At 45.0% G+C, this 12,461-nt stretch overlaps 1 protein-coding gene across 1 annotated transcript in view; it reads right to left on the bottom strand.

Moving 5' to 3' along the window:
• The window catches only part of ADD3 (adducin 3), a 99,681-nt gene extending 93,497 nt beyond the window's left edge, over positions 1–6,184 (bottom strand). The window contains exon 1 of the mRNA XM_082054099.1: positions 6,079–6,184. The gene's annotated coding sequence lies outside the window, so the exon portion shown is untranslated. The remainder of the gene's footprint in view (positions 1–6,078) is intronic.
• Between the last annotated feature and the right edge of the window lie 6,277 nt (positions 6,185–12,461).

Below are 12,461 nucleotides of genomic sequence, written 5' to 3'. Positions count from 1 at the left end.
AAGCCAGAAATTGTGCACATTAACTGTGGACACCACAAAGACAATTGCTCCTTAACTGGGTATTTAGCATGACGCTTCATATGCAATCAAGATCTGAAACAGGATGACGGGCTTGTTGTGGGCACTATTACCATTTAATCATGATAACAGAAACACCTATTTGACTAGTTATTCATTTATTATGGCAGCAATACTACATCAGAAGGGCCACTGTTGTAGCCAGTTATCAAGGGAGTGCCAGGTACTAGTTTTATACACAGCTTCTTGCACCCTAAATTTCAGCACCATCATAGAAACTGCAGATAATACACCTGAAAACAATCATAAGAGAATAATACTCAGTCTTATCCTCAACAGACTACCATGCCATCCCCAAATAAAGTTTGTATGTTCTAAGACTTAAGGTTTATGTGTTTGGTTTTGGTGGTTTAGGAGAGTGGGTTGTCTGGTGTGTAGCAATAATTGGTATATTATAAGAGAGCTGGCTGAAAATGTGTTTTACTCCTGCTTTGGAATTGACTAGGAGCCTGGAGAAATTGTTATGCAGCTCATTAGCACTCCTAAAAATGGTTGTGTATCCGAGTCAGGAAAACACAAAGGTACTTGTGAGGTCACTACTTTTGTGTCATTGTATTCAGTTCGAAGCAGAGCTGGATGCACTACCCAGTATTGTCTGCTGTTTCCGTCCCAAAATCCTATTTTCAATTTCACCTAATTTTTCATACGTTAGGCTGAAGGTTGCCTCTGTTAAGTGTCTGCTAGATCTGAGCATCTATGCCAAAACACTTCTACTCTTCCTGACACAAGGGCTCATAAGTATACTTTCCCATTATATAGTTTAATTTTCATTTTTAAATCCAGAATATTTTCTTTGGAAAGCACCACCCAGCTTTCAAATACCTGACTTTGTGGCCTTAGAGACTTTCTTTATAAATACAGAGTTTCTTGTATATAAATCCATAAACACTAAAATTTAATATGGGTTGCAAAGGAAGTACTGGGATACTGGATTGTATGAAACAACTTACATTAATATCAGCAATCTCCCTGAAGCCAACCAACTTATAATTTTCATTGATCTAGAAATTATTTACTTGAATCACACAGACAACTTCAGTATCAAATCACCTCCGCAACATTCTATCAAGACTTCTAGAGCTGTCGAAAAAAGGCATTTATTCAACAAAAGCCAGTCCACATTTGAATATTATGTATTTCAATGATAGTTTTCCTTCCTTGTTTTTACTGTATGAGAACAAGTAAAGCAAGCTTTATCCAATAAGTAAGCTTTTCTATTTTGCGCTCTATCTACCATCAGAAGGACATGCACAGGAACACCTGGTTAAGTAGCAAGCACCCTGCTTCCAGAACCAACATTTACTGTGCATCCACAAATATGAGACGCAGATCCAACTGGCCTCTAAACTATGTCATATTCAGTGTAATAGCTATGGATGAGATGCATAGGAATGCTTGTTTCATACCCAAAGAAAAATCACGTAATAATTAAACACATGCAACATTAAAAAACAAAACAAAGCAAAAAAAAAACCACACCAACACTTGAGCCAATTATTACAGATACTGATGAAGATAACAAGCACAGGTTTTCACAGCAATTCAACTGAATCCGTTTGCTTGGGCCAACACAGCAGGTAGCTCAGCTCTCGGCTGAAGTGCCAGCCAGCATTAACACCAGCTCTGTGCTAGGTACCCGTTCAGGGCAGCAAGAGCAGCACGAAGCTGCCATCAACTCTACGGTATGCAAGATTGCCACATACTTCAGCTGGAGAAGTAACTTCAGGGGGTACCAGCTGCACAAGGGAAAAGGGATTTACCAGCTGTCAGCTGCCACGGGTCAAGAAAACACAACGTGAAAAGCTACAAAGCAAGTGGGACCTCTCACACCAGTCCGAGAGTTACTGATCTTCACCTCAACCTGCTAATTCATGTGGGAACTACCTGCTGCTCTGATGTCACTAGGATTTTAACACCTTAAACAACACAAGGCAAAAAAAGAGTTTCTTGCTAGCCAAGACCAGAACAGCTTAAGAGACTAGAGCAATGAATGAGGCTATTATAATATGTCCCTAATTAGCACTTTGTACTAGCTTGAATCCTTGTCAAGCAGAATTGACATTACTACCATAAAACATGTATTACGTTTAATGTGCTCCCAGAGTCCTAACTAAATAGATGCCTACATCACATTTACCAAATTGCCAAGATCTAGGGCAGGGGGGGAAAACAACCAGGAGCCATCACACTCCAACTGAGGTTTGAAGCTCTCAAGCCTTCTTCCACTATTTAACTTTTCAATGAACCCAAAGAAAACCTCCACTTTTCAGTAGTAAACATTTTCCAGTTTACTGATTATTTTCAAGTGACATACCCACCCCGTAGTCTGGATTATGAGCATGCCATAACTAGAGATACTTTCTTATCTAACCAAATTTATTAAGATTGGTTTGTCTTAACTAATAATCCATATGACAAATTATCCAAAGAACAGCCAAGCATTTGCTATAATATCTTTGAAAGACCTCTAAAATCTCATCTGTGATGAGGTACAATGACTTGTGTTATCTTGAATACTGAAAAGAAACAAAAGTGTTTTCCCATATACCAACTGACTCAAAACTAATATAGGAAGCAGAGCAGACTCTGTGGCAAACAAATCTAACATTAACATACAATGCATAAGTTACTGCTTGTTCCCTAAGGGTCAAGTAATCATCTTCATCTACCAAAAAATGCTGCACAAAAGACAACTACCCTCCCCAAGAACCCTACCAGAAGCCACACCACCATATACCACCATCTCTCATACAGCAACTAGCATTTCAAACACAGCTTGAAGAAAAGCCTGTGATGTAATGGGAAGCAATGTTATTAAATAATATAGATTGCATTCTTCTAAGTCAATACCAAAACAATGACCAACTCAGTTTTTAAAACAGCAGCACTACAAAAATGCAGAATTGATTTACAAGGAAAAAAATAGCGAGGGGTTGCTATGGCTGCTAAAGTTAGCAGACATTTTTTAAGGAAACAAACATTTTTATCCAGTTTAAAAAAAAAAAACTAGCAAAGGCGATTTTATGCACCATCTCAAAGTCACACAAGTTTTTCTCCTAAAATAAAATTGGTTTTGTTTGTTTGGGGGGTTTTGTGGGTTTTTTTTGTTTGTTTTGTTTGGTGTGTTGTGGTGTGGATTTTTTTTTTGTTTGGGGCTTGGTTTGGGTTTTTTATTTCTTTGCTTGGTTTGTGTTTGGTTTTTGTTTTGTTTTGGGTTTTTTGTTTGTTTTTGTTGGTTTTGTTTGTTTGTTTTAATATTATCATCCCAACACCATCCAGAATGTGGCAATGACATTTGCTGCAGTTTTAACTAGCAACAATGATTTTAACAAGGGAAAACTAGCAGCCTTCTTTTCTGTCCTTCTTTGATCTGTAAAACATTCCACTTACAAAAGGAAACAAACTAACCTTTGCCTGTCTTAAAATATTTCTCATTTTTTTGTCTCTTGCATGTCAATTTCTGATGAGTTTCACAGCAAACAAGGGTCTCACGCCAGGTCCTTTGGCCTGTAACAAGTTGAGCTGAACAAAAGCAGGCAGCCCAGCCTGCAATGTCACCTCTAGCATCACATGCAACAGGGACAGTTCCAGCACAGCCACACCGGACCCAGCTCGGCTCACCCAGCCCTGTCAAACAACAGACACTCATTTCATAACTGGCAAAATGTCGATAGAAGAGCTGCTGTACATCTCACTGACTGACTGGGAAACATCATCCCACTTCACCCAGATCACTCAAGCCCACCCAATCTCCAAGCAATGCAAAGTCTCTGCTGTGAGAGGCACCACCCAGACCTCCTCTTCGGGTTTGATGATCACAGTGTACGTGACAGCCTAACTGCACCACCCTAAAATCATAATTTCCTTAAATAAAAATGTCAGCTGCCTCAGTCCTCAGGCAAGACTCAAGGATAAGGACTGATTTAACCAAGAGACCATTAAATCCTCAGATATCCTAAGGCGTAGCAGCACTCCATCTATTGGTCAAGAATTAAGGACATGTTTAATCATCATCATCATGCACTAACCTCAATCATTAAACACTCAGCCCCTAAGTATCCCACCCCTTCCTCCCTGCATTGGGCTTCACATTCTCCCAACAAAAACTAAATGCAAGTATTATAATAATGTCTTCTGGAGAATAATGTATCTCTAAAAGGAGTAACATGAATATTTCTAAAGCTTAGACTGGTATACACCATTACTCACACAATTATTGTCTTGTTTAATTGAAGAACTCATGCACTCCCTACCCAAAGTAGCATTGAGGAACTCTTTCAATAACAGCCAAAGAGCCCAAGGCATTCCCAGAGTTCACACCTTCTTCACCTGTAAGTGCTGGATGCCATCAAGGAGGCTCAGATGAGTTCACACAACGTTTCCAGCCAGGCCACGTAGGTGACAGGATGTGCAGACCAAAGAACCCCCTGGATCAAGAGATGTGCCTGCAAACCCTGGCAGGAAGGTGGACAGAAGCCATTCACAGCTGATTTCCTGCCAAAGCAGCCACACGCAGAACTGCCCCGGCTCACATTGCTACCCCCAAAGCCACCACCGCACCTTCCCAGCAGATCACACACAGCCAAACATCCACCGCACCTCTGCTTTATTCCAGTCACCAGCAACTGGACCAGGAGGCAGGTGAGACAGCCTGAAGCTGCCCCAGGCACACCAAAGCCCTTTTTTAAAGGCTGAGGTCACATTTATCAGCTCCATCCCTCTGGTACCAAAACTGATTTAAGTAACGACTTCTCCCACACAATTAGTAATTCAGCAATTTCATACAATCATGCTTTTATAACCCTTGGCCAATTATCTTTTTGCCCAGATATTCATTGCCACTGATTTTATCTATTTGTTTTAAAACTTAACTCCTCCACATAGTGGTATCACACAGATGAGGCATAATCCCACATTTTTCCTCTACTTGGTATCACATCATTACCCGCAGGACACAAGTCCAGGGCTTGTGGATGAAAACCAGCAGATTCAGCCTGAACCCACCTGTAACATAACAATGCTGAGAACACAGAAGCAAAAACAACCCAACTCCACAACCAGCTGCAGTGGTTATTGCTTCCTCAGAGCCAGTCCAAGACTCCCCTGCTAAAATTCCATCGTTCAGTCATGCAGACCCTGCCTGCCTGCCCTGAAGTCCAGCACTCACACCGATTGAGGAAACCGCTCTGAATTTCTGAATAAGCTTTTTAATGCGAGATACAAACTCCCAAAAGGCCCATCATAACCCTCATTTCTAGAGCCTGAAGTTCAAAGCAGCAATCTTGAATTTTGTCCGTGCTAATATGAACACACAATGACAATAATCCCAGCGCATTCATCGCACAGGGCGGCCGCACCGCATCCCCCGGGGCAGATGCCCATCGCCGGTAGGTTGGCACAGCCGTGACCAGAATCCGTGCGTCTGTACTGGGAAATCGCATTCCTGGGCTCCCCGCACCATCAGCCGCGGCAAAGGTGGAGCCCGGCGCAATTAAACATAGCGAAAGGCTGGAGAAAATTATTTTCAGGAAGTTTTCTGAGGCTCGTGGGGACTTCGGAGCATTGCGATGGACGGAGGACAGTCCATAATTACAATAATTGCTTGCAAGGTTTCATTCGATTAGCAGAGCTCCCGAGCAGTGGCGCATTATTTAAAGCCCTGTCCTTCCCAGCCGGGCGCCGAGGCAGCGCTGCAGCATCTCCCCGGGCCGGAGAGCTGGCGCACACCCCCGGGGAAGTTCCCCCCTCAGCCCCACGGCCACCGCAGTCCCCCCAAAACCTCCGCAGCCCGCTGGCAGCCGCGGCCCCGCCGCCGCGAAGCGTCTGATGGAACCGGGTGGGGAGCGCTCCGGGCCTCCAGCCGCCCCTTCCCCCCTTCCCCAACCGCGGCAACGCTTCGGCCGCAGCCCCGCAACGGCCGCTCCCGCCCGCGTTCGGCGGGAAAATAGAAGATTCCCCCAGCCTCCTCCTCCTCCTCTCCCCACACCGCGGGAGCGTTACCTCGGCGGGCCCGCGCCTTTGTGCTTCAGTCCATCCCTCCTCGCCGGCGGCGGGAGCCCCAGCACCACCACGGCGAGCGGGCGGGCGGGGAAGGGGCGGCGCACTATGTGGCAGGAAGGGACACCTGAGCTCCTCCCCCCGCGCCCGCCCGCCCGCTGTGGCTCACTATCTGGCAGCGAGCGCGGCTTCATCCCCCCCCCTGCACCGTCGCCCCTCGGCCAAGTTTGAAGCCGGGGGAGGGTGAGGGGGGGCGGCAGCCGCCGCCCCCCCTCACCCTCCCCCGGCTTCAAACTTGGCCGAGGGGGGGCGGTGGCACCACCAGTGTCCTCCATTGTTGTCCACAGCCCAACTCCCCACGCTTCGGCCGCGGCGCTACCTGCAGTGGCAGTGCCGCTTGTCCCCGGGGGTCGCGGCGAGCGGGAGGAGATGGACTCAGTGCGTGGCTGGGGTGGGGGAATAAAACGAGGTGTATGTGGGAACAATGAATAAAAAATAAACACCAGCTCCCCCCAAAAAAAATAAAGAAAAAAGAGAAATTCTGAGAGATTTGAACAGTCTTCGGGGCTGAAAGGCAGCAGAAGGCTTCTCCAGATGGCTTGTGCTGCTGAGGAGAAGGCTCCTGCGCCATCCGCGGGGAGAAAGCGGCCCTGGCTAAAAAAAGCTGCACAAAATGCAAATCTCATTTTGGCAAAAGCTGTCTTTTTCTTTTTTTCCTTTTTTTTTTTTTTTCTTTTGGCTTTCTGTAATTGTTCTGCTTCGCAGCTGAAATCATCTTTGTTTTGTTTCCCCACCCAATGTTACTGGTTTCTTGTTTTCGGAGCTGGTTTGCTCACATCTGGGCAGTTCTGACCAGCCCTTTGAAGTCGCAGAAGCACTGGGTGATAGTTGTCCTTTCTATGCAAAAAGCATCTATATTTTAATTAGATTTTTAATTATTTCTAATACTCAGAAGTTGTCTAAAATGTGTGGGAAATGCTTAAAAGTCCCCTTTGAAATCAGCAATACTGCTCACAGGTGTAAAGTCACCCACACAACTAGCTTTGTGTGGGTTTGGGGACAAAACCTTTTAATTCTGCGTAAAGAGCTCCCTTGGGGACTGTGATCATGGGGAAATGAGCAGGGCTGGAGCAAGGGCAGGGTGAAGACATAATGTGCCTGGGGACATCTCCTGATGGAGTCACCAAGGAGGCTCCAGCTCTGCTGGCTGCTGCCACCACATCAGTACAGGAGCTCACAGAAAGACCTCTCTGGAGCTAGAGAGGTCCTCAGAGAAAAAAGGGCTTAAGGCACCAAACTATCCAGCCATGGGCTATTTGATTTGAAAAGGGAGAGGATGAGGAACATGTTTTAACTTTGCAAATTTATACCTAGCACTGAGATGGCTCCGCCTGACCAGACCAGTGCTATGGGAACCTGGACACACCGGGCAGTAATAATGGGATGAGGTGGTACAGCATCTGTTATTTAGATGTTATAATACAAGACCTCAAACTATCTGGCGGTTGTAGGAAATTAAAACTTAGGCACGGGAAGAATATATATCTATATGCAGAGTGGGCTATGGAGGTTGAAGCAATTGGCTTTCTCCAGTTTGCCTATTTATTCGGTATAACACTCACGGAATTAGTAGGGCTGTTCCTTGCATGTTCATTTCCTCTTGTTTGTTTCCTTTGAGAGAAAAATACAGCTGTGACATGTTTAATAAACTTTCAACATGAAACAGACAAGAGACCACACTTTAGGTGTGGTTTTGAAAGTGAGAGTGATACTGCAAAGAAATCCAAGGATCAGAACTTCTGCGCTCTGGTCCGGACAACTGCTTAGCTTGATGGTGCTGGCACTGGAACAATTTGGTATGACCTGGCCATGCACAAATTTAAGCTGGAAATTAGAGAAGGGTTGTTAAGCATTAGAACAATCAAATTCCATCTTTTCCAGGAGAAGGATTTGGAATGGAAGAATGTCACTGCTTTTCAGATTAAGTTTATTAAAGTCATTGTAAGACACATTGTTTGCAACAGCAGGGGACAGACTAGATGTCTTAGGAGCTAAGATGCTGCGTGACATTGATCATACACCTTGAGATTTTAATTTCAGAGGCAGCAGTTGCTTATCCCAGCAGAATGCTTTCAGACATGTAAAGATGCCTTTCGTGTTTATTGTAGGGTGAGTTTTCTTCTCCTGGGCATGTGGATGAGTTTTACTTTAGTCCTGAAAAGATTATGGAGATGACAAGTCCTCATGATTCAGGTGATTACAAGCAGGATCAAGAGTAAACTTTTCTGCATGGGAGAGACTTCTCCCATTAGTTCTGGAGGTTCTGTTCTATCCTTTGGAACAACTCTCAGGTGCTGCTGGAGAGTCCCTGGCCTCAGCTACTTCTAGTGAGGCAGGTGTCGGTGCTGCAGCTCCTGCAGATGATGCAGCAAACAGAGATCTCTCCCTGTGCTGCCTGTGAGCTCCTGTGGTGCCTGGGGCTGCTGCACAGACACCCTTCTGTGGGCTATGAGAAGTAGCATCTAGAGCAGGGAGGACAGATAATAGCCAGGACTGTTCTTTTGGGGCCAGGCTGTAGCTTAATATTAAAAACAAAAACAAACAAAACAACCAAACCAAACCAAACAGAACAACAACAAACAACCCCCACAAACAATCACAAAAAACAAACCCCCAACACTTAACAAGTGAAACCAACCCCATAGTAAGCTATCATAGCGCTACATTTTTGGAGAGTGGATCCTCAGACATACATCTGACTCTGTTACTCCCTCTGCAGCGTTGCTCCCTGCCTGCCATGTCAATGAAACCCTCTCTTTGTACATTCCCTGCTAAATACATTGCAAAAAATCCACACAACAGGTAAAGCATCTCCTTTTCGGGGACCTGATCTGGCAGAAATACTTTGCCAATTTACACTGTACTACAGCCTTTTCACCCTCCGTAACGCCATGTGTCTAATCAGTGGACCTAGCTGAGCTACTCATTAGAAACTTGGCCAAACCACAAACATTCGTTTCCTTACTTTATGCCAAACTCTGAGAAAAGAGGAGGGAGTGGCATGGAGCTCATGTTAATGAGTTCTTCATTCCCCACAGAGAGATAATCAGAGCACTGCTCAGAGATTCATCAACATTTTTTATTAGCACTTTAATGACCTACATGTTGGGGTTTTTTTTAAGGAGTTACTTCAGCTAAGAGCTAGATAATTCCTCATGCAGCTGTGGTTTAGGAAGCAGCTCAGGGGATGTGCATGCCAAATTACTTTAGCTCTAGTTTAAAAAAATATATATATCACAAGGTTTCTGGGTGCCTCCTTTTTCAATCAAGGGCATTATGTCCTCAATCCGTCTCTTCTGGGTTACGTATGGGGGTTTTTGGTTCCTTCTGCAATCTTTGCAGCTTCGAGAGCTATACAGCAAAATGCCAAACACTGGTGGTACTGCATGTTCCCTGCGGACAAAGGGCCGTAACAGCTCCCTGAACTCGGTCACTCCGGGAGGCAGGCTCTCTTGGGAGGGATGAAAGGCATTTCCAGGGACAAGCACTGATCCTACAGACCACTGCAGCTTCAGCTGGCTCTTCAAGGAACAAAGTTTCTAAATGCTGAGGGCTGGAGCCTTTTCCAGGCTGCTGCAGAGTGAACCTCCAGCCAAGGGATTCCCTGGTGCCTGCTGGGGTTTTGCGGCCTCACACACCTGGTGGGACACCTTGCTGCAGCCATCTATACGTCACGGTGAGAGAGTGCTCTCACAGGCTTGGCAGATACTGCTCAGAAATCACCCGAAGTTTGGTATTTGCAGCCCTCCTCCTGCAAGGAATGGCCATGGTGGCAGTTAGCAGCGGCAGCTGCTCCAGGGTCCCTTTGGTTTAAAAGCGAGAGAGCCGCTGGACTTTTGCTGTCACTTAGGAGGGACGTTGGCTGGAAATTGCTTCACAAACTCTTCCCATGCCTCCCCCACTCCCCAGTGACCAGATTTCCTTCTGGTATTCTAGAGAGAGCTGTGAGAACATATATATTAAAGACGGGGATGTAGTCAAATACTGCAGGATAACCGGGGTTATGGGAGTATTATAAAGGAATAATATTTACTTTTTCCTGAATCGAACCCCAAGTGTTTCCTGTCAGACCTCAGTACAATGGGACACAAATGTACAGTCCATTACGTTCACATTTCCTCCAAACAGCCGTCTCTTTCCTTCAAATGCAGAGGACAGGAAAAGATGCTTTCTGCCCCCACTCGCATCTCTCAACTGACTTTAACTCATTTTAAAAGGGATTTGAGACATTCAGCATTCGCTGTCTTCAGTAGATTGCCTCCCTTCTAATGCCTACTGCCTTAGCATGGGAGGGGTTGTAAATATGGAGGAATTCCTTTGAAATCAAAGAGAGTTTCGCTGGAGTAACATCGGCATGAATGGAAGCAAAATGAGCTCCGTGGGGAATAAAATGCTAAGGATGTGGAAAAAAAAATCAAGATTCACAGGACTAGTCCAGAAGAAGAGTAGTTCATACCATGTAAAAACCCCACAGTTCTCATTTCCTCCTTATCCCTTCAGGACAGAAAAGAACATCCTGCTCTTCTAATATGAGCAAAATACAAGTTATTTTTGGAAGCAAAAACTCATGTTCAGAGCACATTTTTAAAAAGACATCTCTAATCTGTGATTCTGATGATGCATTTGGAGCACAGCACATCCTTTTGCATCAAGAAACCCACGTTTGTAAGTTCAGCTCCATCTACACATGGGCAAAAGGTTTTTGTTGGCTGAACAAGTTGGGAATTCTTTGTCAGCACATTATCTATGACTTGAAGCTGCACTGTCACTTCTGACGGGGTGTGCTGTCACCAGAGCCACACCTGGTGGGAAGCTCAGTACAACTGCCTGGGGAGAGGAATGTGAAGGTATGGGAGTGCAGGTCATGGGCTGGGGGATGTGTTGATTCAGTAGGTCTCAAAAAGGCTTTCTGTACCTCTCCTGGATTACAGAGTTAGCACCCACTTTCTCCTTCATTATCCCAAGACAAACTGGACATAGGACAAAGCTAGAGTCACCCCTCTGCCCTCAGTGGTGATGTATCTTTGCACGCTGTGCTTGTTGTTCTAACTCTGCGCCCGCAGAGGAGCATGTGGTGCAATTTCCTGGACAGAAGTTTTGAAGTTTAGAGCATCAAGTCAAATTCAGGGCCTTTTGGCCAAACTGTTGCTTTTCATGTTTGATGAATCACCTGAAAGGACAGCACAGAGATTAAATCAGCCTCAAATTTGTTAGTATGTATAAACAATATTAATTCATGAATAATGTTTGATTTTAGATTCTGCATAGGTAACAATTACTCCCTAAGCCTCTTTGGAAGCAAATAAGATCGAAGAACATATGTTAGAGCAATCTTTAATGATAAGTATAAACAAATTGTAGAGGAGTTAATAATTTACCAATTCAAGATTAACAAATGGCTCATGTACTCTAAAAAGAGTTCCACTTTCCCTTTAACAAACATACATAGAGTATAAGATTTGAGCTCCTCTCAGTGTCAAGGCCCCAAATACCTAAGCAGACTCTTGGGAATGACCTCATCTGTAGTTTCTGAGTGTATTCCCAGGGATACGTAATGCTAGGAAGGGGAGGACGGAAAGCCGGGGGGCAGGAGTTGGCTGCCCTGGCGTGACCAGGCTCCCCAAAGCGCAGCGGTGCCTGCACGGAGCTCCCTGGCACCCACCCGCCTGCAGCGTGCAAGCCTGTGCTCAGCACAGTGTCCTTTCACGTTTAAATACATCCATCCAGAGATATTCCTATGAAGTCAGCGGATTATTCACAGACTTAAAGCACTGATTTCCCTGGCGGGACGAATTGTGTTTGGTGGTTTTCGTACTAGGGGACGTGCGATTGCCTCTGCTGACTGTCTGGGTTTGTTCTCAGACAGGAAGCGGAGAAGGGCAGCGGGACCGATGATCGGGTCTGTGCAAATAGACGCTGGAAACTCAAAACAAATCAGTCGCAGAGGTATGTGGATGGTGTGCGAGAGAAAAACCTTCGCTTGTCTTTGTCCGGCAAATCCCGGTAATTCTTCAGAATGTTTTAACCAGCTCCAAGCCTGTCTCTTTCCCTATTGATGACTTACTATAAATTGCAAAGTCAGTGGTTTTAAGCAGGGTATCTGGAGACTCTGGGACTCTGCAGGGAAAGACAGATGAATCTACACAGCAGACTTCAGTATCGCAGCCATTTTGATAAGGGACATAAGGAAACTGCAGACGAGTAAAAGCACAGATTCCCTTTAAGAACAGTAATGTGTAATTCTACATATCATCACTTATAGACTAGAAAACAATACACAGATCTGCCATCTAAGTAGAATTCTGAATGTGTCTAAGTGTTACACA

This window comes from Streptopelia decaocto, assembly GCF_964273445.1.
Source record: "Streptopelia decaocto genome assembly, chromosome: 5".
NCBI classification, from domain to species: domain Eukaryota; kingdom Metazoa; phylum Chordata; class Aves; order Columbiformes; family Columbidae; genus Streptopelia; species Streptopelia decaocto.
This window is presented reverse-complemented; position numbering and strand designations above follow the sequence as displayed.